The sequence below is a fragment of the Equus caballus genome, chromosome 30, assembly GCF_041296265.1.
Source record: "Equus caballus isolate H_3958 breed thoroughbred chromosome 30, TB-T2T, whole genome shotgun sequence".
In the NCBI taxonomy this organism is placed as follows: domain Eukaryota; kingdom Metazoa; phylum Chordata; class Mammalia; order Perissodactyla; family Equidae; genus Equus; species Equus caballus.
Window position 1 is genome coordinate 38,273,624 of NC_091713.1, and position 25,361 is coordinate 38,298,984.

The following is a 25,361-nucleotide window of genomic DNA, read 5'->3' on the forward strand; positions in this document are numbered from 1 at the left end:
TCTGCTTTCTTCGACTTTTCAATCACTCTCATAGTTTCACCTGAGAGAACTCTCAAGTGCTACCCAGGTCGACGTCATCCTCTGAGGCCTCAGCGTCTTCTCTCCAGCTGATGATGGATACGCTCCATTTGGCTGTTTTACTGTCTTCTCAAGCTCAAATGTCTAAAACCAAATTCTTTAGTTTATTCCAAAACCCAGTACCCGCTTCTAGATGTGTCTATCTCTGCCAATGGTTACCTTATATACATAAACTCAAAATCTTGAAAGAATGCTTTAAAAAAGTGTCTGTGAACCACTGGCATCAGATTCACCTGGAACTGCTTGTTTAAAGTGCTGTTACCAAATCTTACTCATTCTCCAATCAAAGTGCTTCGACCTCAGTGGTTTCCTATTTTGATATCCACCCCAGTCTAGACCCAGCTGTCGTGTAGGCTGATGTTCAAACTTCTCCGCAGAGTTACCTCTCCAGGCCAAGGAGCACTATGGCCCTGGGCACTGGGGAAGAGGTAGGAGGCTGTAGACTTGGCCTTGAAGGCTAGTGAGAGACAGCCAAAATGCAAAGTGAAGGGAGCACAGAGGAGGGAGTGACTGTGCCTGGCGCCATCAGGGAAGACTTCACAGAGGAGGTGACAGTCAAACAGATGAGATAGTTCTTGAGCAGAAAAGCGTGAGTGAAAGATGCAAGCAGAGGGACTGACATTGCATCGGGCCTCCTCTCCCTGGAGGTGCCTGGTGCCTGTTCTTGTGTCCACCAGGGACTTCAGGTAACACAGGCGAAGCAGGCCTTGTGTAAGAACCCAGGGCAAAGTTGTTGTAAGTGCAACTGAGCCTCAGCCTCATGTCTGGGAGATGCTGGGCGTAGTGAGGCCTGTAGCCTGGGGGTCCGCGTGCCCTGCTTGGAGGGCGGAGCTGCTGCCCAGCTTTCCTGGACTGGCACCCTGTAGGAATGTGGGCCCAGTGTTGCTAGATCTGGTGATTTTTCATGAGAAGCTGGAAATCCCAATGTTTATGTTAGCCCTCCCAATTTTTTAAATGCCAATTCAAAATATATAAAAGCACGGTTTTAGAACACCTGGAGCCACTCCTCTGCTCTGCTCTGGGAGGCTTTCCCAGGTCTCCCGTTTCACCCCAGGTCACAGCACCCTAGCTCAGGTGACAGCTTCCCTGGACACTCTCCGGGAATCGTCTCAGCTTCAGAAGCACTGGCCACCTGGATAGAGCCTCGTCTCTATCAGTCACACACACCATCTCTCAGTGTGGACTACTCTGCAAATGACAGAATTGATCTGTTGTTGAATTTATTAGCTCCACTTTCAGAGTGGCCTCTTCCTGATATTGACTCACCCACTCTATTCGGGGCTTAGTGTCCTCTTAAAGAATCACCCCATTTAGGATCAGCCCTCAAATGATTTACAGTGAGTGCTGTAATTCAAAAGAAAGACTTGTCACTGGATTGGGGTACGGCACCAAAGGTTGAGGGGCCTGAAAGAGATTGTTGAAGTTTAGGATTTAGGGTGGAGCTCAGGCCTGGTCCTGGCTGGAGGTGACTGACCTAGCTGAGGAGGGCAGTGCAAGTCAAAATCACACACGACAAAGTGGGCATGCGGCGCCCCGAGATTGGCCTCCTCTCCACGTGCTGGAGTGTGGGGTCTCACCTTGAAGCCGCCGAACAGTGAAGGCAGGTGAGTCGTTACGGGGTCAGTGGAGAATCGCTGCAGATGGTCACTGGGCTCTGGGGACGAGTTTCATGCTTCCTCAGACTTCTCCAACCCGAGGCAAGAGGTGGGGGGCAGGGCTACAAGCAGCTGACGGAGGCTTCTTGGCCCCTTCCCCACAACCTCCCTCTCTGGGACATCCTGTCTCCTAAAGTGATGCCCTGCTCCCTGTTTCAAGTGAGGGTTAGGGCAGGGGAAGCCAAGAAAGGCAGTGTTTCAAAGTTGTCTCAGTTTCCTTGGGAGAAGTGAACTCTGCAAGAGGCTTCTCTGAGCCCAGATCCTGCCCCTGCCTCCTCCAACTCCCGGGCTGGGCTTTTTGGGATCAGTGAGATGCAGAGGCTTGGGTCAGATAATCGGTTCACCCTGGGCCCGGGCCCTTTGTCCATACTTCCCTTGCAAACCTCCTTTCCACATCCTGCTAACCTTGCTCTGGCCTCTCATAAGCCAGACACCCTCTTAAGAAGCTAAAGGAATTGGGATTTTGCTTGAGAAAAAGATGAGGGGTGACATTCTTAAGGAAAGGAAATGTTGCTTTAAGAGGATGTTGTTAAAAAGGAGGTCTTATGGTGAGTGGTTACAACTATGAACTTTAGAGTCAGCCTGACAGGGTTCAAAGCTCAGCTGTCGTCTGTGGGCCGAGTGACTGAGGTTACTTAAGCTCAGCTTTCTCACCAGGTAGAAGGGGGGAACAGGGGAGGGTTGCCTCCAGAATTAAGAGGTGAAAAGTACCGTGAGCACTTACAACACCGCTTGGTGCTTAGTAAGCACTGGGAAGTGTTGGCCATCACTCATATTACAGTAGAAAGTATTACTGGTAGAAAGTACTAATTACTAGTAGTATTACAGTAGAAAGTATTACTGGTAGAAAGTACTAATTACTAGTAGTATTACAGCACAAGGAAGGAGAAGAGGCCATGCAGCGCCCATCAAGCGTGCTGTGGCTCTCTGACCCCCTGCATTTTCCTCCCTGCCTGGCGCCCCCTCCTTTCCTACAGGCTAACCCCTGCCCCTTCTGCAAGAGCCAACTCAGCAGCCCCTCCAGGGAGCAGACAGGGCACCTTAGTTGGCTGTCTGGACGTGAGTTCCCGTTTGCCTCTAATGCATTGCCCAAACTCAGTGGGTGTGTGTTGAGCATGGAATGATCCCTTGCTTTGGTTGTCACTTTAGTTCAAACAGCTCAGAGGAATACATTATCTGATTTAATCCTCAGAACTGGAGGGGCCGTCCCTGTTTTACAGATTAAAATATATAGAAATGAGATCGATTACCTGGAGTTTGCAGGAGTCCTACGGGATTGCCACAGCCTAGACCTTGGCTGAGGCCACTGTTACCTGTGCAGCCAAAGGTGGGTGTCGTGGGAGGCTCCCTCCCCTGACCCAGATTCCGAGGACCCGTCTGTCCAGGCCCTCTCAGCGCCCCACACTGGTGCCAGCCCTTCCTGGGATATGACTTTCCCTGGCCAGGGGAAGGCGGGGTCCTCCCTTCAATCAGTGGGGCTCCAGTGGAGGTGGTGAGGAAGCCGGGGGAAGCGGGAGCACAAGCCCGCCATCCCGACTGAGGCTTCTCTCACTTGGGGTCAGCTGTCTTCCTCAATGTCTGCTTCTCCTCCCTCTAACATGGCACATCCTACTCAAAAGCACCTGCCTTGGGTCCTCCCCGATTCTCTTTTTGGGGAATGGTGTTTGGGTCTCTCGGTTGCTGGGTTCCTGCTACCAAGCATTGGCCAGGGGACAGGATCTGGCTCCACAGGGGAGACTGGGAGGCCTTGTCACCCCTCACTCCTGGGGAGTTGGGTCCACAGTGAGACCCCTGCCTCCTTCCCCTCTGCCCCCACCGCCAGCACCAAGGACCAGCTGCAACCCTTTTCTTCCAGGTTTTCATTCATCCAAACCTTTAGTGAGTTCCCACTGAGTCCTAAGCACCTTAGCACCTTAGCTGAGCACCTGAGAGGAGGGTCTCAGTGCAAATCTCACCTGCTCCGTGGAGCCTTTGGGACTCTCCGTGGGAATAAGTGAGCTCTCTGTTTACGGGTTAGTGAGGGTCAATGGAAAGCCCATCGGCGTTGGTGTCAGCTCTATTTACTAGCTGAGAGATCTAAAACTGTGATTCACCTCTCTGAGCCAGTGTCCCCATCTGTACAACAGGGGTTCCATCTGCCACAAGGGGTTGGCACGAGGGTTGAAGGCAATCAGATGTAAGGCAGACGATAGACACTCTAGAGCCTCGGCTCACCCTCCCTTGGCTTCGGGAGCTGGTCAGACTCTCCTCCCTCCCACCCCACCAGTGAGGGAGGACCACAGGCTTTGGCTCCCTCCCCAGGGCCTGCTCCTTTGAAGCTGTGTCTGGGGTTGCTCCCTGCTGACACATCCCCAGGGCTGCACAGTCAGCCCCACCACGGGCCTGAGCTCCCTCCATCTTTGCCAGGGAGCCTCAGACAGGCCCAGGCAGGTAGGACATTTCCGCCGTGCAGCTAGCCCTGCGCCAGGTGGGTGGGGAGGGGCCCCTCTTCCCACCAAAAGGCCTTGGCATGGTTCTCTTCTTTCTGGTTGGGCTCCTCTAGAAGTTCTGGACACCCAGCGAGCAATATAGTCACCAAGAGGACTCAGAGACAAGATGGGGGAAACCCGGCTCCCTGCCCTTCCACGGGCACCCCCGCCTCCCCTGCAGCCCACAGGGCATTGGTGGCATCAGCCTTGTAGGGGAAGGGGACAGGGCTGGGGTGGGGATAGTCTAGATCCCAAGTGTTCTGGTCTGTGGGATGAGGACACCATTCACGGAGGTTGCTGTGGGAGTCCAGCTGGGATGTGTGAGGCTCAGGAATATGTCACATTCGGTCACAACAGTACCCAGTTTGCAGTCTTCAGCGGCTTCCCCACAGCTCTTGGCTAAAAACGTTTTTAACTCAGCCTACAGCCACCTCACTCACCTCACCCCCACCGTCGCGGCCGCATGGTTCCTGCCGTCTCTCCAGGGCCTGAGCTGGGGCTTTCCCCATGCTGCTCCCTGGCCTGGACCTCCCCCATCTGGCTAACTCCTCGCCCCCAGCTTCAGTAAAACATCCTCAGAGAAGCCGGCCCTGACCACTCCTGCAAGGCCAGGGCCTCCTGTTACTCACTCTCTTTGCACAATGCAAGTTAGTTGTGTAACTGTTGAAGGCCTGTAACCCCCTGCAGGGTGTGTTTCCCAAGACAGGAGCCCTGCGTGGTATTTTTCCACCACTCTATCCCCAAGGCCTCGCCGGGTATACAGCAGGCGTTTTCTTATTTGTTGAAAGCAGCAGCAATGGAATCCGAGCAGCCTCACCGCCAGTCTCCCCCTTGGCCGTCCCCCCACCCCCACCGCCCCCGAGCCTGGAGTCTGTGGCTGTCACAGCCTCCCCACCCCCACCCCCACCCCCACTCTCAGTTCAGCACCTGCTCTCTGTCTGCAGAAGAACCCGGAGGGTGCGGACTTCCCCTCAGTCCTCCCTGCCAAAACCTGAGGTTCCGACCCTTGCATCTCCCTTCCTTGCTCCCTGTCATGACCCCAGAAGGATGTGGCCTGTTGACCCTGTCTTCTTACTTTCACCTTTGGGGCTGTTCTGCACGTTACTCACCTGTCAGCAAACCTGCTCATCAAAGGCTCAAGTCCAGGTGCAGCCGTGCCCTGTCCCAGCTCTTAGGACAAGTCAGCTCGTGCACCGTGCACCAGTTTCCTGATCTGAAAGACAGGGGTACCGCTCCACAAGGCGGTTGAAGTCAGGAGGCCCACAGATTACTGTCCATGCGCCTGACGCTGCACCAAGCACCCCATGTGCCTCAGTCGGTGCAGCTCAACGCGACAGAAGCCATCTACTTTACCCTACATCTGAGGTCTTTGAAGCACAGAGGGGCTAAGCCCTGGCTTGCTCACACCCTGTTAAATTCAGACTCACATGAGCTCCTTCTAGAGCCCCCAGCTCTTCCCTAACCGCAGGCTCGCTCTGTGCAAGTCAGGGGCCCAGCACGTGCTCACCGGTTCAGGTTGTTTAGATCCAACCTCAGTGAGTTATTGAAGGCAGCTGGGAGGTTTGTGTCCTAAAGTCACTCAGCTCTGCAAGCACCAGCTAACGTTTGAGGCAGGGACGTGGAAACATGAGGGGTCCCCTCTCCTTCCCTCTGAGGATGGAGCTCCCAGCTCTCTCCGGCCAGCGGGACTGTGCCGGGATGACGGACAAGAAGGAGTTACAGTGTTCAAGAGAAGGCGAGGGACTTGCAGGTCAGTCAAAGTCCCTCCCCTCAGGAAGTTAGGGAACACTTTTTTTCTTAATTTTTTTAAAGCTATGTTTTGTTTGGGCCATATGTGTCAGATTGAGGAACTTTTTTCTAAAAAGCACACCCTGACATGGTTTTATTGCACTGTTTCCTGAAAGGTCTGTGGCCCTTTGAGCAGTGGTTCTCAACAGCTGCAAGTTGGCTTCACCTAAAGAGTCTTTAAAAAAATACCAGAGCTTGGACTCCAGCCTAGACCCAGTCTAGGAGGCTCCAGGAGAGAGCCTGGGCGGTTCTCCTGTGCAGGCAGCGCCCCTCACAGTGTGCTCTCCAACCAGCGGCCTCAGCACTTCCTGGGAACCTGTTAGAAATGCACCTTCTGGGGCTGGCCCAGTGGCCCAGCGGTTAAGTGTGCATGTTCCGCTTCGGCTGCCCGGGGTTCACTGGTTCAGATCCCAGGTGTGGACGTGGCACTGCTTGGTAGGCGTGGCAGGCGTCCCACGTATAAAGTGGAGGAAGATGGGCACGGATGTTAGCTCAGAGCCAGCCTTCCTCAGCAAAAAGAGGAGGATTGGCAGCAGTTAGCTCAGGGCTGATCTTCCTCAAAAAAAAAAAAAAAGAAATGCACCTTCTCAGTCCCCACCCTGGACCTGCTGACTCAGAGACTCAGGGAGGGCATTAAAAGCCCTGCGGGGATTCTGATCCAGGCTCGAGTTTTAAAGTTGAAAACAATCGAAAAGGGCATCTTATCTAAGCCCGTCCTTTCGTGGTCTGGGAAGCAGCTCCCTGAGGCCGCCTATCAGCCCTTGGCAGTCAGGGCTGGGACTGGGTTTTGCCTTCCCTTCTCTAGTGCGTCCTCTCCCTTGTCCTGCCCGCTTGTGAGCAGCCTCGTAGCAGATGGACTACAAAGAGCCACAGCAGTGCCCCCATGCCTATACACGTGTATCACCCTTCCTGTCGAGAGGTGGCAATGATTGCCTCCTGTATGAATCTGCTGGGCCGCAAACAGGGTGGCTTCAAACAGCAGGAACTGGGCCGGCCCGGTGGCGCAGCGGTTAAGTTCACACGCTCCGCTTCTCAGCGTCCCGGGGTTTGCTGGTTCGGATCCCGGGTGTGGACATGGCACTGCTTGGCAAGCCATGCTGTGGTAGGCATCCCACATATAAAGCAGAGGAAGATGGGCGCGGATGTTAGCTCAGGGCCAGGGTTCCTCAGCAAAAAGAGGAGGACTGGCAGTAGTTAGCTCAGGGCTAATCTTCCTCAAAAAAACAAACAAAATAAAAAAAATAATAAAACAGCAGGAATTTATTGTCTCGTGGTCTGGGGCCTGGCAGTCTGAGATGAAGGCCTTGTCAGGGCTGTTCCCCTGGACGGCTCTGTTCCAGGCCTCCTGCTAGCACCTGGGAGTTGTGGCAGCATAGCTCATCTTCCTAGGCTCTGTCCTTGTGTCCATCTACATTTCTCCCTGTACAAGGACGTCAGTCACCTTGGATTAGGGGCCCAGCCAATTCCAGTGTGACCTCATCTTATTGATTACGTCTGCAATGACCGTATTTCCAATGAAGGTCACATTCTGAGAAACTGAGGGTGGAGCTTCACATATGATTTTGGGACTCTCCAGAGTCCTCACAGCTTTCTTCTTTCTTTCTTTCTTCTCTTTTTAAAGATTGGCATCTGAGCTAATATCTGTTGCCAATCTTCTTTTTTTTCTTCTTCTTTTCCCCAAAGCCCCACAGTACATAGTTGTAAATTCTAGCTGTAGGCCCCTCTGGCTCTGCTATGTGGGATGACGCCTTGGCGTGGCCTGATGAGGGATGCTAGGCCCATGCCCATGATCCAAATCGGTGAAACTCTGGGCCGCCAAAGCGGAGGGTGCAAAGTTAATCACTTGGCCAAGGGGCCGGCCCCCAGGATCCTCACTACTTCTATGTCCACTCTCTGGAAGCTGGCTACTATGCAGAGAAGTCTGCCTACACTGCTGGCAGGAAAGGCCCTGGAGGATGAGAGACAGAAGAGAGAAAGGGAGGCCCAGGTCACCCCCAGTCTTCCGGTCACCTTGGCTAAGGCATCAGATGTGTGAGTGAGGCCACCTTGGGTTCTTGGGTTGCCCCAGCCAACCCCACACTGGGGGAGTGGGGGTGAACCGCCACCACCCAGCTCTGCCCAATTACACAATCATGAGTGAATAAATGGCGCTTGTTTGAAGCTGCTCAATTTTGGGGTGGTTTGTTTTATACAGCAGATAACTGCAACGAGCCTCAAACAGCAGGGCCTTCACAATTAACATGACTCTTTCTGTTGGAGGCCCTTCTGCAGGAGCCCAGCATCTGCCTTTCACTCAGTGAAGATATCTGGGTCTCATCGTGGCTGAGTGGCTGGGAATTAGGACACAGCGCTGCCTGGACGTGGTGAACAGCACCATCTGACGCACCTAAACGCTTCTGAGAGCACGGGGCCGGCGCGGAGGCTCTGGCTGGGAACAGGCGCCAGCAGGGGTGGGGGCAGGGGTCCTGAGGGGTGCTTTGTGTGGGTGGGCCTGAGGCCAGCGCTGGGACGCACAGAGCCAATTGTGTGGGCTCCAAACCCTGGAACTCGGGGCGGGGGTACAAGCAGTGAGGGGCCTTGGCAGAGGGGAAAATTGGAATAATTAACCACTGAGGACGTGTCCTCAAAAGGGCTTCAGTGGGGGGAGAGGAAGAGCTATGCCTACAGAGAAGTAGGAATAGGAAGGGAGCAGTTTTCCACAGAGAACAGGATGGGGGAAAAGTGCTCAGATGCTGCCCCGGGCGTTATGCTGGCGCCCACACGGATTCCACTAACACAAGCACCTGAATGTCCCAGGCACTGTTCTCAGCGCCGTGCGTCGCAGCCTCACGACAACCCCACGAGGCAGGCTCTGTTCTAGTCTTGTTTATAGATGAGGACACTGAAGCCCAGTCTCATGTCCAAGCCACGAAGCTGTCCTTCCAATCCAGGCAACTGGCCTCAGTCTGTGCTCTCAATCGTGAGTCATGCTGCTCCATCCTTCTTCAAGCCCGCCGAACGGATTTCCAGTGTCCCTCACACCTCTGCAGAGCATGGGACTGGCCATTTGACCTGACTTGTGCTCGGGGCTAATAAAATCCACTCCAACGGGCCCAGCCTTCAGGGATGAGGGCTGTTCCCCGGTAGGCTGCTCTCTGGAACAGGATGACCACACTGGCCAGGGTCCGCTGCCTCCTCGTGACTCATTGCTGTATGAAATCCTGTGTGACACTTGCCTGTTGCCTTTTTTTTTGCTGAGGAAGACTGGCCCTGAGCTAACATCCGTGCCCATCTTCCTCCACTTTATATGTGGGACGCCTGCCACAGTATGGCTTGATAAGCCGTGTGTAGGTTGGCACCTGGGATCTGGACCGGTGAAGTCCGGGCCGCCGAAGCAGAACATGTGAACTTAACCACTGCACCACGGGGCCGCCCCCGCACCTGCTGCCTTTCTTATAGCCTGAAAGCAGCCCCTCCCAGAAAAGGCGAGCCACACCCTTCCGAGGAGCCTGCTGGGGCCAGGCTGGAAGCCTGCTCAGACTTGATGGAAGAACCAGACTCCTGATCAGCAAGAAGGGGTGGGAAAAGTGCTTGCATCTCAGACCACATCCCCCCATTTCTTCCTGGTTGCCTGGGTTCTGTGTCCTTGTCCATAGAGACACGCGGAGTGTCCTTAACACCCTCAATGTACAGAAGAGCGTCCAGAGGAGGGAATCACTTCCAAGTGAGAGCTGGGTCATCCCTCTTTCCAGCCAGCCTCACTGCATTGTCTTTCTTCCCGACGACCAAAGACCAAGCGGAGGAGGGGAGAGGACGTGGGTGCCCATGGCAGGCTTCCTTGTTCCTCCTGCCAATGAGGGATCCCACGCTGCCCCTCAGCCTGGCCCTGCCAGGTCCTTCTGAGCAGGGTTCAAGTCCATGGCAAGCCAGTGTCAGCAGCCCCCACCTGCTCCTCAGGGCGGCCAGAAGGCCCCAGGAAAGGGCAGAGGCAGTCTCAGCTTGAGTCTAGCCCCAAACCCTGTCACCAATTTTGTTTCTAACTCTGTTCCTTCTCTCCCTGGGCAATGAGAACGAGCCACGTCATTGTGGAGTGGGGAGGAGGGTGCCAGGGACACAGGAACCACCAACGTCTAGAACCATCCCTGGAACCCTAACTCTGGACTTCTGAGGTCTTCGGCAGTCACCGTCTTTCTCTGCCCATAACTGGGCACTCCAGTCCCTGCCTTCCCTTCTCACACCTGAGTCCTTCCACCTAGCTCAGTACCCTGCCTGCACTGGGGACCAGCACTATGTGGGATGAGACCAGAACACAGACCCTGCTGTGAAGGCTCACGCACTAGGTCCTTCCCGCACTAGGGCGTTCTCTCGGGGCCCTCTGTTGGGCGGGGAGAACACAGCCGCTCCCATGTAGCTTTCCCTTTTCTCCCCACTCTGCCTGGCGCCTCAGCCCCAGCACGGGGAAGCCAGCGTGGTTCCAAGCTGGGACGCTGGCCCTGTGCCTCCTCCCTTCCGGGTCTGCTCCTGCTCGGCTCCCCACCATCTCCATCAGAAGCCCACCAGACTGTCCGCCGTTTCCGGACTGCGCTCACATTTCCACCCTCCTGCAGCGCGGTATATGTTGGTTTGTTCACGTCTCTCCCTCTCCCTACCCTGCTTCTCCCCTTGCAGGCGTGGACTCAGGTGGCAGTGGGGTTCAGCCTTCATGCCGGGGACCCTGGTGGTGGCTGTGTCGAGGGTCCTGGGCCCTGGGGACCAGGGTGGGGGGGGGGCGGTGCATGCTGCTTGGTGGGCCGATGACCATTCTCCGATTCACTGGGACCCCAAGGGTGCCTGTCAGGCTCCCTACCCTTAGACACTTCTTCCCGTTCCCCCAGATTGGAAGTCTTGGATGGTGCCTAACCCATTTCCTGGCATTCACGTGAATTAATAAAAGACGAATTCTTCTACTTTAAAAATAGAAGCCAGGAATTCCAACTTCCTGCCTACAAACGTATCTGTACCAGTGTCTGTCTGCTGTCGCCACCCCATCGGACTAGTACTGAGCACCAACCACCCACCCCGCACCCACCACGGCTATCCTCTCCCTGGTTCTCGTCTCTTGGGCTGGGGGGGGGCGGTCTCTCCTCTCCATGGACAGCAGCACTCTCTGAGGTGTCTCCTCTGTCCTTTCATATTCTCTACAGGTGACCTCACCTGGCCCTCAGCTCTAGCCACTGCCATACACCAGTGACAGGAGTCCTGACTTCCAAGGTTCCAGAGCAGCAGCCCCAGTGCCCAGCGTGCTCCAGTCAGCCCCAGGCCTCAGGCTCCACATACCTGTTAGGGGCTGAACTATGCCCCTACAAAATTTGTCTGTTGAAGTCCTACCCCCTAGTACCTCAGAATGTGACTGTATTTGGAGACACAACCTTTAAAAAGGTAATTAAGATAAAATAAGGTCATACGGACAGGTCCTATATGCCTGGCATCCTTCTTAGAAGAGGAAATGAGGACACGGACTGGCACAGAGAGACCATCTATATGTCATCCTGTGAAGACACAGGAAGAAGACGGCCATCTATGAGCACGGAGAGTGGCCTCAGAAGAAACCAACGCTGCTGACACCTCGACCTTGGACTTCCCGCCCTCAGAACTATGAGAAAATTGACTTCTGTTGTTTAAGCTCCGAGTTTGTGGTACTTGTGGCAGCCCGGAAGATTAATGCAAGGTCTGAGGCTGAATTCGTCCCCAAGTGCAGATGGAACAACGCGGGAGGGAGAGCATCTCAGGTGGTCCGAGGCAGAGATCCAAGGTCACCGCAAGTCTCCGCTCCATGGGCCGTGTCAGCCGGCCACTGAGTGCTGCCCTTCCCTGTCCCACTGCTCTGGTCTAAGCATTCGTCACCACTGTGACTGCTGCACTGCCTCTGTCCCCTCCTGAGCTTGGAGACACTGTGCTCGGAGTCTCCCTTCCTGCAACAGGCGAGTCATCCTTCAAGGCACGGGTTTTCCGCTCTCAGCACAGCTGACATTTCGAGGCAGGATAATACTTGTTGTGGGGGTCCGTCTTGTGCTTTGTAGGGTGTTGAGCAGCATCCCTGGTCTCTTCCCATGACGTGCCAGAACCCCCTCCAGTTGTAACAACTGAAATATCTCCCAACGTCTCCCCAGGTGAGAACCACTGCTTTAAGGACAGCTTATCCCTGAATGTTGGCACTTGAAAGTCACTGATGATTTTATACAGGAGAAAGTTCAAACTCCTCTGTTCCCCATTGGTTCCCTATAGTCCCTATAGCATCCAGAATAACCCACAGCACACAGGAGGTGCTCAATAAATATGTGAGACAGAAAAGCAAAACCAAGGTCAATCAGCCCTGCACCTTTTTCTCTAGCTTCCCTTTCCTCCATCACAAGTTCCAGCACAAACGACTCAAAGTCACCTGAATATACTGTGTCCCTGTTTTCCATCCCTTTTCCTCTGCCAGTCTCTGCCTCCAACACCCTGCCCTGTCCCCTGGCCCATCTTCAGCTTCGGCTCAGGTGCCAATCGTCCCGGGAGCCTCCCTTGGTTGGGCTGGGCCTTCCTGTGTCCTCTAGGCATGCCATGAGCATTTCTCATCCCAATTCCACTGAGCTTTAAGGAAGAGGGGAGACAGAAAGAGAGACAGTAGACAGGTCCCTCACTGTAGGTGGGAGAACTGGTGCACAACACCCAGCGCCCACAAGAAGCAGGATGACTCACGTCATGGTTCCAAAAGGCTGAGGAAGTTCTGAAGGTGGGGACGCAGGGAAGAGGTGTGAATAGGAGGACTGGTTGAAAATCTTCACAAAGGAGCAGTTAGACCCAGGATCCCATCCTTGACACCTGTTAACACATCCACCAGAAAACAAGTCTACACCCTGCAGCAGTCAAATCTAAAAGCCTTTGGGGACCCCAGGTACAGCTCAGGGTGTAGGTGAGGAACCAGCCCTCAAACCAGGCCTTCGTGGAAATCTGCACCACAGAAAAAGAAACAGTCAAGGCCTCCTGTCCCATCTGGACATTCTTGGAGGGTGGGAAGTTTTTCTTGTTCAACCTCTAACGCTTTGGAGGTGCTCTAGTCCTCCCTCTTACGTAGGTGAATTCCCTTCAGTCTTCTGTCCCGATCGCCGGCAGGATAACCGCCTTGCTCTCCAAATACCCCACGGAGCCAGCTTCCCACAGGGCTCCTGGGTGCTAGGCCAGCTACCGATGGAAGATGGTGGTGCCTGCAGGAAGTCATCTGGGTTCAGACCTGGCTGCGGCGAGGAGCAGAGTCCATCAGGGGCAGCTCCAGCAACATCTTCGAGGAAATCCCTGCCCAGCAAGAGGAAGGCTCACTCGATGCTCACGCTTAAGTGGAGCACTTGTTAAGACTAAGTGTCTCTAGTTTCAGACCACGGCTCCCAGGGCAAGAATTACTCTTTTTCTCCATCATCACCCCACCAAGGGCTCCAGAGTGTGAAAGATTCTCCCTGGGGACCCAGGGACTGGGCACTTTCTGGGGCTTGGAGGTGGGTGTTGGGGGGTATTGATTCCAGGCACAGATTTAACCAAGATTTTTCCTGCTTATTTCAAAAATACCAAAAAACGGGGGGGGGGGGGGGGGGGGGGGGGGGGGGGGGGGGGGCGGGTGGTGGCTGGCCCCGTAGCGTAGTGGTTAAGTTTGGCACACTCCACTTTGGCAGCCTGGGTTTTTGGGTTTGGATCCCAGGCGTGGACCTACACCACTCATCAGCCATGCTGTGGCAGTGACCCACATACAAATTAGAGGAAGATTGGCATAGATGTTAGCTCAGGGCCATTCATCCTCAAGCACAAGAAAAAGAAAGAGGGGTCGGCCTGGTGGCACAGTGGTTAAGTCCCCCTTCAGCAGCCCACGGTTCGCCAGTTCTGATCCTGGGTGCAGACCCGGCACTGCTTGGCAAACCATGCTGTGGTAGGCATCCCACATATAAAGTAGAGGAAGATGGGCACAGATGTTAGCTCAGGGCCAGTCTTCCTCAGCAAAAAGAGGAGGATTGGCAGCAGATGTTAGCTCAGGGCTAATGTTCCTCAAAAAAAAAAAGAAAGAAAGAAAGAAAGAAAAAGAGGATGAGGGGTGGGAAAAGAGAATATGACCTACATCTATTCCAGTTTAGGGCCACGAGAGAAGGTAATGGCAGCTGTGCGTTTACCCAAATAAATTATCTCGCTTGCTCCACCCATTGTGACTGAGTCACCCTACCTGGTTTCTAATCACAGGTGTCCAACCCTCAGTGGCCATTTGCTTTCCCGCCGTCTGGGCGCCTGCAGGGGGAGGGGTGGTCTCTCCAACCTGTGGCTAGAACTAACAGAGGAAGGCTGCTAATATGTACAAACCCACGTGTCCAGCAAGGGAGAAAGCAGAGAGAGGAAGAGAGGAAAGACAGCGTCAGTACTGGCTTCTGGTGACGATACCAGCAGAGCAGGCTAGACGCACTTGCTGAACACCATCAGATCCGCATCCTCGAGTAGGCCCTGGGCAGTTTCCTAACCTCCTTCCTTGCCTACTCTGCCTTCACTGCCCTCTAAACTGAGTGCTAGAGGAGCCAGGAACAGCTTTGGAGAACAAGACTCTGAGGTAGAAAGTCAACAGCTCTAACAAAGGAGACTTGTGTTGCTTAAGATGGAAGAAAGGGGTGCAGGTGTCTGACACACACCGGTGTCAGAGCTGGGCTTCTAAGGAATGAAGACAAACCAATAAGGAAGGCTGAGGGCCTGTCTTCTTGGGACTATAAGGGCTGAGGGAAGAGAGAGGAAGCCAAGCTGGACTGTCAGACCTCTCTGCTCAGAATTGGATGGGGGGCCGGCCCCATGGCCGAGTGGTTAAGTTCGCACACTCCGCTTCAGCACCCCAGGGTTTTGCCGGTTTGGATCCTGGGCGTGGACATGGCACCGCTAGTCAGGCCACGTTGAGGCGGTGTCCCACATACCACAACTAGTAGGACTGAAAACAAAAAATATGCAACTATGTACTGGCAGGATTTGGGGAGAAAAAGGAAAAAAAAAAAAAAGATTTGGCAACAGTTGTTAGCTCAGGTGCCAATCTTTAAAGAAAAAAAATAGAGGGGCCGGCCCCATGGCCAAGTGGTTAAGTTCGTGTGCTCCACTGCGGCAGCCCAGGGTTTCGCTGGTTCAAATCCTGGGCATGGACATGGTACTGCTCATTGGGTCACACTGAGGTGGCGTCCCGCATGCCACAACTGGAAGGACCCACAACTGAAATTACACAACTATGTACTGGGGGACTTTGGGGAGAAAAAGGAAAAACAAAATCTTAAAAAAAAAAATTAAAAAAAAAAAGAATTGTAATGGTAGAGGAAGACAGGAAAGCAGAGAGAGACCGGTCACCTGGGGATTGACACGGCACAGGCCCACAGCCCATTAAGTGCAGGTGGCTCCACAGCAGGGTCAAAGTCTGTGGACCTGGGCACCGTGCTGTAAGCAAATGTCTCCCAGGGACCCATCAAGCAGGGCTCACAGATACTGGGGATCGGTTCCTGGGTTTACACTAATAACTAGTCCTCTGAACCCAAACCAAGGCCGTTGGTGACATTTCCAGGCAGCCCCAAGTTTCGCTGGTGCTTAAAAAAGAGCAGAGGGCCTGCCCTCGGGTGGGGGACGAGGTGCTGGGCTGGGTTCTGCTCAAGAGTCTTGCTAGGGGCAAGGCCTGACCATAAAGCTCTCTCACCTCTTCAGAGAGCACACGCCTGCCACTCCCACCCGGCCGAGGGGGGTTTCTTTTTTTTTTTCTTTTAAAGATTTTATTTTTTCCTTTTTCCCCCCAAAGCCCCCTGGTACATAGTTGCATATTTTTTTTAGTGGTGGGTCCTTCTAGTTGTGGCACGTGGGATGCAGCCTCAGCATGGCTTGAGCTGTGCCATGTCCGCACCCAGGATCCGAACTGGCGAAACCCCAGGCCGCCGAAGCAGAGTGCGCGAACTTAACCACTCGGCCACGGGCTGGCCCCCATGAGGGGGCTTTTCAAGCACCTGGAGGAGAAGCCTCCTTGGACTGGGCGGTGCCAGAAGGGGCATCCAGTTCAGCCCTTTCACTGGCTACTACACTTATCTATGACCAGGTGTGGCCAGATCCTAGCACAATGGTTACTTTCTCATCAGGGACGCCTTTGAGAATAAAAGATACAGATCTTCTTGCCTAAAAGGCTCATAGGCACTTTAAAAACTATTTCAGATGTTCATAGCCCCAGGCTAAAGACCCCTGTCTTTTGCAATCCTGGTTCTGGGACCCTGTGCCTTTATAAGGCCTCCGGGTAGAGCCCTCAGTTGTGAGATGGCAGCAGCTACCTGGTCTGTGAATTCACGCGGCTTCAACATGCACTGCCCTCTGTTGGCCGTGAGGAGGGGGGACAGGTAAAAATGCCTGATGCTGCCCTGGCATGGAAACTGAGACAGGGTTTCTTCCCAGAATGTTAGGGGCAGAGAAACTTCCCGAAGCTTTCACAGGACCACTAGGAGGGCTGCCTGTTCTGGAGACGGGCTGCTGATAAGGGGGTCCATAGGGAACTCCACATGAATTCAGAGCCCCTCAGCCCAGGTCCCAAGCCCCTGAATGGTTGACAGGGTGGTCTGCTCACACAAGATAGCCATGTCAACCCCTCATCCCCTGCGGGAATCACTGGAGGAGGCCACCCCAGCCCTGAACTTAGAAGAACGACTAGAAAGTTGGCAAGGTTGGAGAAGGCCCACTGCCTGGTCTGGGCTCCACGTCACTTGCAAAACCACTTGTATTTGCAGGGTCAGGGAAACAGTGGAATGAGAAATACAAAACTGGGGAGAGAGAAAGGGTGGGGCCGGTTCCAGGAACCCCTAGAACTCCTCACTCTCGTCCTCACCATGTAAACACTCTGCATCCACTTCTTCATAATCCTTTTCCAAAACAGCCAGGTCCTCTCGGGCCTCGGAGAACTCCGCCTCTTCCATGCCCTCGCCCACATACCAGTGAACGAACGTCGGCTTGGCGTACATGAAGTCGAACTTGTGGTGGAGGCGGGCCCAGGCCTCGGCGACGGCTGTTGAGCTACTCAGCATGCAGACCGCCTGCCGCCCCTCGGCCAGGTCTCCCCCAGGCACCACTGTGGGGGGCCTGGAGTTGATGCCAACCTAAGAAGCAACAGCTAGTAATGTAAGCAGCCGGTCCTGTGCTCCCTGGAAGGGTCTGCACGAGGCTCCCCATAACTGGTGAGGGGCATGGCCTGTGTTTGACACTTGCCAGTCCGCCAGAAACACGGGGATGGAGGAACGAGGTCACCACCACAAGGAAACAGACCAATCCGGGATGTGGGACAGTCAACACAATGAGACTAGTCCCTTCAAAGTCACAATCCAGCAAAAGGGTGAATGGTTTTACATTAAAAGATGCAAGAGACAAATATAACGCCTCATCCTTGATTATACCCTGATTTTGAAAAACTGACTATAAAAAACATTTGTTGCAACTGGGAAAGTTTGAATACTACTAGGTACTCTTATTTTGGGGAAGTTATTAATTCTGCTAGGCACAAAAATGGATTTCTGTGTTATATAATAGCTATAAGTGAGCTCAAATGGGTCAGTCAAGCGAAAATAAAGGAAACAGAGTTTGATGTTGACTCCCGGCAGTGGGTTTGTGGTGTCAAACAATTGTACTAGTCTCCCCACTTTCCTGTAGTTTAGAACATTAATAGTTTAAAAAATATAAAACCTTGTGAAAGTATCCAATTGGATCTAAACTTAACCTACTTTAAATTTCGCTCTATTCAGAATACATAAATACGTTTCACATTCAGCGTTTAAGAAAAAAATAGTCACCTTCCCCTTAACACTTCCTGAAGGCAGCCTGCTCTTCCTTTGAGCAGCTAAACCTTTCCTAACATGGAGCCTCCCACACATCCGACCTGTGTTTGGTTCTGGGCTACAGGACAACTCGCCACTACTAGCAAGTGGCTAATATCTTGTGGCCAGGGGCCCTGCCTCCCCTCCCGTTGAGGTCCTGTCCACGCAGTGTCACAGGGCTGTATGTAACAGGAAAGCTGTATATGTTTCTTTAAATGCCACGTCTGTCACCTTTAATCTTTCCAGTCTCACCCTGGAACAAAAGCCATAAAACTTAAAGGACCCTCTGGTAATGTGAACTGGTAAGGGGATGGGGCTTCAACAAGCTCTTCCCCATGACTTCTAAAGGAAGAGCTGCATTCACAGCCCTTCTTTCTGAGCCGTATCTTGCTCAGTATTTGAATGTAGGCCTTTCTGTGCTTCCAAAAGCACTTCCTGCTGGGCAGGAGCCATAATAAGTGGGTTTGTCCTGCACATGTGAATGATGAGGGCAAGGCCCCCAAATGACCAGAAGCAGAGGAAATGCCTATTTGCCAGGCTAAGAGACAAAACATGCTCTTCCTTTCACCAAGGAAAGCTTTCCAATAGACTCGGCCCTGGCTCACAGGCCAAAGGCCTGGGGTCTAGACAGGTTGAGACCTATTAGTTGAAGACAGTCTTGAACACTGTGAAGGACCCGACTTGCCCCAGCCCGAGCACACTTTCTTTCATGCCTGAAGCTCCACAGGAATCTCTCCTCCCAGTGGGTACACAGGCCACATGCTAATCCTCCCTCTACCCCCAACTTGCCTTGAAACCTGTGGGACACCAGTTCACAAACTGGACGGTGTGCTTGGTCTTGATGGCGGTAATGGCGGCGTTCACGTCCTTGGGCACCACATCGCCACGGTAGAGCAGGCAGCAGGCCATGTACCTGCCACAGCGAGGGTCACACTTGACCATCTGATTGCTGGGTTCAAAGCAGGCGTTGGTGATCTCCGTCACTGAATGTTGCTCGCGGCAGGCCTTCTCGGCTGAGATGACCGGTGCGTAGGTCACCAAGGGAAAGTGGACACGAGGGAAGGGCACCAGACTGGTCTGGAACTCAGTGAGGTCCACGTTGAGGGCCCCGTGAAAACGCAGGGAGGCGGTGATGGAGGACACAATCTGGCTGATGAGCCAGTGAGGTTGGTGTTGTTCGGGCGCTTGACGTCCAGGTTGTGGCAGCAGATATCATAGATGGCCTCGTTGTCCACTATGAAGACAGAGTTCAAGTGCTCCATGGTGGCGTGAGTGGTCAGGACAGAGTTGTAGGGCTCTCCAACCGCTGTGGACACTCGGGGGGGCTGGGTAGATAGGAAACTGCAATTTGGACTTCTTGCCATATTCAACAGAAAGCCGCTCCGTGAGCGGGGAGGTGAAGCTGGAGCCGGTGCCACCCCCGGTGCTGTTGAAGATGAGGAAGCCCTGCAGCCCGGTGCACTGGTCTGCCTGGGGTAGGAGATGACACTGCTAAGGATGCGGATGGCATATCCCCTGCCCGGCCCTCCTCTCCCGACAACACTTGTCCGTCTGGAAGCTACTGTAACCTAAGTACAGCTGTATTCACTCCTGTATTTACAAAAACACTTTGAAGCATGATTTATGCTTAAGTGCATACATTTTGTTCCAGGTACAATGAATGGGAAGTGTATGTACCTATAAAGCCACCAAACCAATCAAGATACAGACATTTCCATCACTCCGGAAAGTTCTCATGCTCCTCTGCTGCACCTCCATAGAGGCGAGAAGACAATACCTACAAGGGCTTGTTGTTCTTGGGAGAAAGATGACCCAGAAGGGCAGCGCCGAGTCTGTGAAGGGGGGTGGGAGGCAGGGAGATGAGGGTCAGGTGGGACGGAGGATTCATAGTCAGAGATTGGGGCCCTCTCAGTTTTGCAGCTTTGCCCCCAGTTGCAGGAGAGTGGAGTGGGGGCAGCAGTGGTGGTGGTACCCTGCTGAATACACAGATTCCGAGGCCCCAGCTCGGACTGGAATCCAGGAACTGCAGGTTTCACAAGCACCCTCGGTGACTCTGACGTAGCTGTTCCTCGGACTAGAAAAGCATCCTTCTATGCCAGACACATGGTAGGGACAATACAAAAGTTTTCCACTCATCCGCAATATATACATGTACCGAATCACGACATTGTACACCTGCAACTAATATAATGTTGCCTGTCAATATCTCAAAAATAAATTTTTAAAAAAGCAAAGCAGGCTTTATGCAAATTGATAACTAAAAAACCCCCAAAACTTCCTATTAAGAAAGTCTAATGGGCCAGCCCCATGGCAGAGTGATTAAGTTCGTCCTCTCTGCTTCAGTGGCCACGGGTTCACTGGTTCAGATCCTGGGCGCAGATCTACGTGTCGCTCATCAAGCCGTGCTGTGGCAGCGTCCCACACAGAAGGACTAGAATGACCTACAACTAGGATACACAGCTGTGCACTGGGGCTTTGAGGAGGGAAAAAGAAAGAAGGCTGGCAACAGATGTTAGCTCAGGACCAATCTTCCTCACCAAAAAGCATTAAAAGAAAGAAAGTCTAAGCCTAGGGGTGCTTTGTTTTCTTTTCACAGACTCCTGTTCGTTCCTCAGGTCACCCGCAAGTCCTTGGTCTCCACTGAGCAGCAGAGAGTACGTCTGCACACTCCCTCTAGAGCACCAGTGCCCAAGTGCTGGCTGCTCCTCGCTGGCCTCCCTCCTGGTTCTCAGCGCCTCAGGCAAGGGATGGGGAAACTGGGCTATGCAGGAGCCTCTCCCACTGGAGCCTAAGAGCTATAGGAGCCCGGAGTCGCAGAGGCAGCTTCCTCCCACCTGCTGGGGCTGGAGATGGACCAAGGCTCAGAGGAGGCTTGGCTCAGACTAGCAGGCCCAGCACAGTGAGGACCCAGCAGGGAGAAGGCCAAGTTCACAGACTCAGGGCAGACTCAGAGCAGGTTAGTTAGGCTTCTAACCCTAGACCCACCCCCAGGACACACAGCTCCCCCTAGAGGAAGCCTGGTGGACAGACAGGCCGGAGGAACCCCGGGGACACCATCAGCCCCGGCCTCAGCCACAGGCCTTCGGTTTCCCTTTCCTCCACGAAGGTCCAGCCTCCCAGGCCAGGGAAGGAGGTCAAGGACGCACTGATCTCCTGCAGGCACTGAGGACACTCGTCCACTCACCAGTGTTCGGACTTGCTCCAGCACCACGTCAATGATCTCCTTCCCCACAGAGTAGTGGCCTCGGGCATAGTTGTTGGCAGCATCTTCCTTGCCAGATATCAGCTGCTCCGGGTGGAAGAGCCACCTGTGAGTACCAGTTCTCACGGCATCTCGAGGGGAAGAAAGAGGGCAAAGGTGAGACGCTGGTCTCCTCCCCACGAAGACGCAGGTGCCAGGACCTAGGCTGCTAAGCACCCCTGGGTGGAAGCGCACACAGGGCTGAGGGGGCCCTGCATTCCAGAGGCGCCGTCTGAAGCCCAGTCCTAACCGGGCCTGGGTGGGGAAGCCAGGGCCCTTTAGTAATCCTTTCCTTTCCTCTTACCGTAGCCACTTCGCTCTGCTTGGTGAGAAGCTGAGAGGTGTTTGTGGGAATCTCACCTGACTTTTCACTGGGATCAGAACATTCACTAATGTAGAAAACGCTCGTCCACAGCTACAAAAATGTCCTCAAAAGATGGGGGGGGGGGGGGGGTGGCGTGTAAAGTTTTCAGGAACAGGAAACTGAGGAGATTTGGAAGCAGAGAGGTCCCCCCCACCTTCGCCCACCCTGGGAGCCAGCAACAGCCAGGTTGACACAAGTCTACATCCTCTCAGGGTGCCCACTGCAGGTAAGGCTGAGCTGGGGGCCCCAGTTCCTTAGGTAACGTTTTCCTCAAGAGTCTGAGGATAGGGAAAAGGAAGTTTAAAGTTTTTGCTTTTATATCCACTCTTTTCTGCAGTCTTTCATTCCAGGTCTGACGCCTGACTCAAAAATCTGGCAGTTTCTGGGCAGAGTTGTTTGACTAATCTCCCCCTCAGCACAGGAAGACCCCAGGGTCTCCCCTTGAAGAGAGTCTGGACAAAAGCCACAGTTGGCAGGGTTGTTTCTAGCAGGGGATTGCCCACATTCCAGGAGCTCTTCCCCTAAGCAAAGCTTCCCACTGACTTTGGGGCTGGGGGTAGGGAACCCCACCACCACCCACTCACCTATCGCAGTTGGCTCCAAGTCTACAAAGACAGCCCGGGGAACACACTCGCCAGCCCATGTTTCACTAAAAAAGGTGCTGAAGTTGTCCTCGCTGCCCCCCAGCGCCTGGCCACTGAGCATGATGCCATCCGGCTGGATGCTGTGCTCCAGGCAGTAGAGCTCCCAGCAGGCATTGCCCATCTGCGCCCCAGCCTGGCCCACGTGGATGGAAAGACACTCACGCTGTTGGCAGAAGCAGAGCAGGGACTGGTGTGAGGAGGGAGGTGGGGGCTAGAAGAACCTTCCCTGGGAGCACCCTTTATCCTTCCTCCTTGGAGGCTGAAGCCTAGCAGTGCAAGCGTGACCTGGACTGAAACCCAGAGGACTGGGTTCCCCTTCCAGGCCTTACCACACTTTAAGCCAAACTACCTCCAGGCTCTTAGTGTCTTTTCATTTATTCAGGGCTTGAGAACAAAGTGGGCTAAGCCTAGGTCTTCGGGGGCAGGAACCAGAGAAAACCAATCAAGTGGAGAAACCTGCCTGATTTCCTAACCATCCCAGGTGCCGCGTCCTGCGTGGGCGCCTCTTGGTCCCGGACGCAGGGCGCTCCCCAGCTGGGCTGAGGCTCGGCCGCCCCGACCGTGCCCCACATGCCTCTGTCCAGCGAGCGCCTCTGTCCAGTGTGCGCCTCTGTCCAATGTGTCCCTCTGTCCAGTGTGCGCCTCTGTCCAGCGCGCACCTCTGTCCAGTGTGTCCCTCTGTCCAGCGCGCGCTGCCAGGAGCTCGGAAGTATTCGAGCTCACACCCGCCTCTCGCAGAGAAGGGGCGCAGGAAAGCCGTGCTTGCGCGCCCCCGGCCCTTCCGCGCAGCCCCCTCTCCGTGGGCTCCTCGGGCCCCCAGCGCCACCTCACCATGGCCGCTCCGACAGGTGGAAGGCCTCCCGCAACGCCAGCCCTCCCGGAGCCGGCTGCTGATGCCGGCAGTATACCCGCCGAGCTGCTGGCCACGCCTCCCAGCGGGGCTCCCTCTGGGCCCGGCCGAGGGACCGCCCTCCGCGTCCTCTCACTGGTCCAGGCCCCCCGAGCCCCTCCCCGCCCCGCGCTGGGCGGCCAGGCTGTGGGGAGTTGGTAATACCACCCCGGGCGAAAGCCTCGGGGACGCGCGCGGGTCCTCCCCTCCCGCCAGGCCGTCTTCTACTCTGTCGGGGCGCGTGCTGCCTCTGAGAGGCTGAAGCTTTTGGGGAGACACCATTTGTCTTAGGTCTCTACACCCGCAACACCGCGGACTTGGTTCGAAAGTGCGTAAACCCGGGCGGGCGGCGCAGAGGAGCTCGGCAAGCGCCTGAGAAGGAAGGATGCTGTGAGGAGAGCCAGGTGCCGGGACGAAATGGGCGAGGCGCTGCAGGTGCGGCCGACTGAGTCTACCCCCTCTCTGCCGGGGGCAGCACATCCAGTTCGGGTGGCAGATTGCCGCAAGAGCCGGGGCCCAGGCTGGCTGACGCAGGCTGGAGACGACTTGTGGGGTGAGGATGGGGAAGCAGCGTGGGGCCTTGAATGTTACTCTGAAGAGTTTGCAGGTAATTCCGCTGGCTGTGCTGGGCGTCCCTGAGGGTTTTTGTCGGAGCAGTGATGTGATCACAGTAGCATTTTAGGCAGTATGTACATGTTACTTGTGTATATATTTTTTTCCAGTGGTGGCTTGTGTTTTTCCATGCTAAAGGGCATGCACACATTTGCCCTCTCCCCAGGCTGTTTGTTAGCTGTCTGAGATGAGGTTTTACTTCTATGAAACTAAGTGTAACAAATTAGCCCATTTCCTAGTTTGGGAGGGTTAATTGGTGTTTGTGGGTTTTTTTTGGTTTTAGTTTTTTAAAATTTTTTGGGGGAGGAAGATTGTCCCTGAGCTATCATCTGTGCTAGTCTTCCTCTATTTTGTATGTGGGCCACTGCCACAGCATGCTTGATGAGTGGTGTGTAGGTCCACGCCTGGGATCTGAACCCCCGAATCCTGGGCAGCCAAAGCAGACCATTCACACTGAACCACTACACCACCAGGCAGGCCCTGGCGTTGGGTTTTATCAAATGATTGCATACCCCACAAAGATTACCCTTAATATTTGACCAGCACATTCCAGAGGAACCCAAAGCATCTGTCACTTCCTAGTCTCACTTCCCAGGGGAAAGATGTCTGCACCCAGTTTATGTGGGTCAGACTTGGAGACTTGAATTGTTGCCTTAGGAAAGTCTGCAGCTGTGGTGACTTTCTTCTTCTTCTTCTTTTTTTTTTTCAAAGATTGGCACCTGAGGGGCCGGCCCAGTGGCATAGCGGTTAAGTTCGCATGTTGCGCTTCTCGGCGGCCCGGGGTTTGCTGGTTCGGATCCCGGGTGCGGACGTGGCACCGCTTGGCAGCCATGCTGTGGTAGGTGTCCCACATATAAAGTAGAGGAAGATGGGCACGGATGTTAGCTCAGGGCCAGGCTTCCTCAGCAAAAAGAGGAGGACTGGCAGTAGTTAGCTGAGGGCTATCTTCCTCAAAAAAAAAAACAAAAACAAAAAACCCCCAAACAAACAACAAAAAAAGGGGTGCTGGCCCTGTGGCCGAGTGGTTAAGTTCCCGTGCTCCGCTGCGGGCGGCCCAGTGTTTCGTTGGTTCGAATCCTGGGCGTGGACATGGCACTGCTCATCAAGCCATGCTGAGGCAGCGTCCCACATACCACAACTAGAAGGACCCACAACGAAGAATATACAACTATGTACTAGGGGGCTTTGGGGAGAAAAAGGAAAAATAAAATCTTTAAAAAAAAAAAAAAGATTGGCACCTGAGCTAACATCTGTTGCCAATCTTCCTTTTTTTTTTTTTCTTCTTCTTCTTCTTCTCCCCAAAGCCCCCCAGTATGTAGTTGTATATTCTAGTTGTAGGTCCCTCTGGTTGTGCTATATGGGATGCCGCCTCAGCATGGCCTGTGGAGTGGTGGTGCCATGTCCACACCCAGGATCCGCACCGGTGAAACCCTGGGCCACCAAAGTGGAGCACGCAAGCTTAACTACTTGGCCACGGGGCCAGCCCCTGTAATGACCTTCTGCTGACAGAACCCAGGAAGACTCAAAGTTACTGTGTCACTTGCCAGTGTGACATCAGACCAGCTGGCCCCTGGATTTCTGCAACTGTTTTTCCACAAGACTCTAGACATGTTATTCTAAAGAATCCTGGAACATTTTGAAACTAAATGCTTGTTCTGGTGGCTCGGGTAGTTTAAGTCCAGGGTGCAAAGGTTAACTTCAAATTCTGAAAAGTGTTCTTTGGTCTCAACTCTTGGGTTTTATGTGGATGCCTCTGGTCTAGGGATAAGGTGAGAATGTGTGGGTGAACAT

General features: G+C 54.0%; 1 long non-coding RNA gene and 1 pseudogene across 3 annotated transcripts in view; one reads left to right on the plus strand and one right to left on the minus strand.

Moving 5' to 3' along the window:
- Positions 1-16,687: 16,687 nt before the first annotated feature.
- TUBA5P (tubulin alpha 5, pseudogene) lies at positions 16,688-22,963 on the minus strand (annotated as a pseudogene).
- Positions 22,964-23,087: 124 nt separating this feature from the next.
- LOC111771333 (uncharacterized) overlaps positions 23,088-25,361 on the plus strand; it is a 36,423-nt gene continuing 34,149 nt past the window's right edge. The window contains exon 1 of one of the 3 annotated variants that reach the window (XR_011434259.1): positions 23,088-23,511. This is a non-coding gene — a long non-coding RNA (uncharacterized lncRNA). Of the gene's footprint in view, positions 23,566-25,361 lie in introns of all 3 variants that reach the window. The other 2 variants (XR_011434260.1, XR_011434261.1) reach the window with 2 other exon arrangements.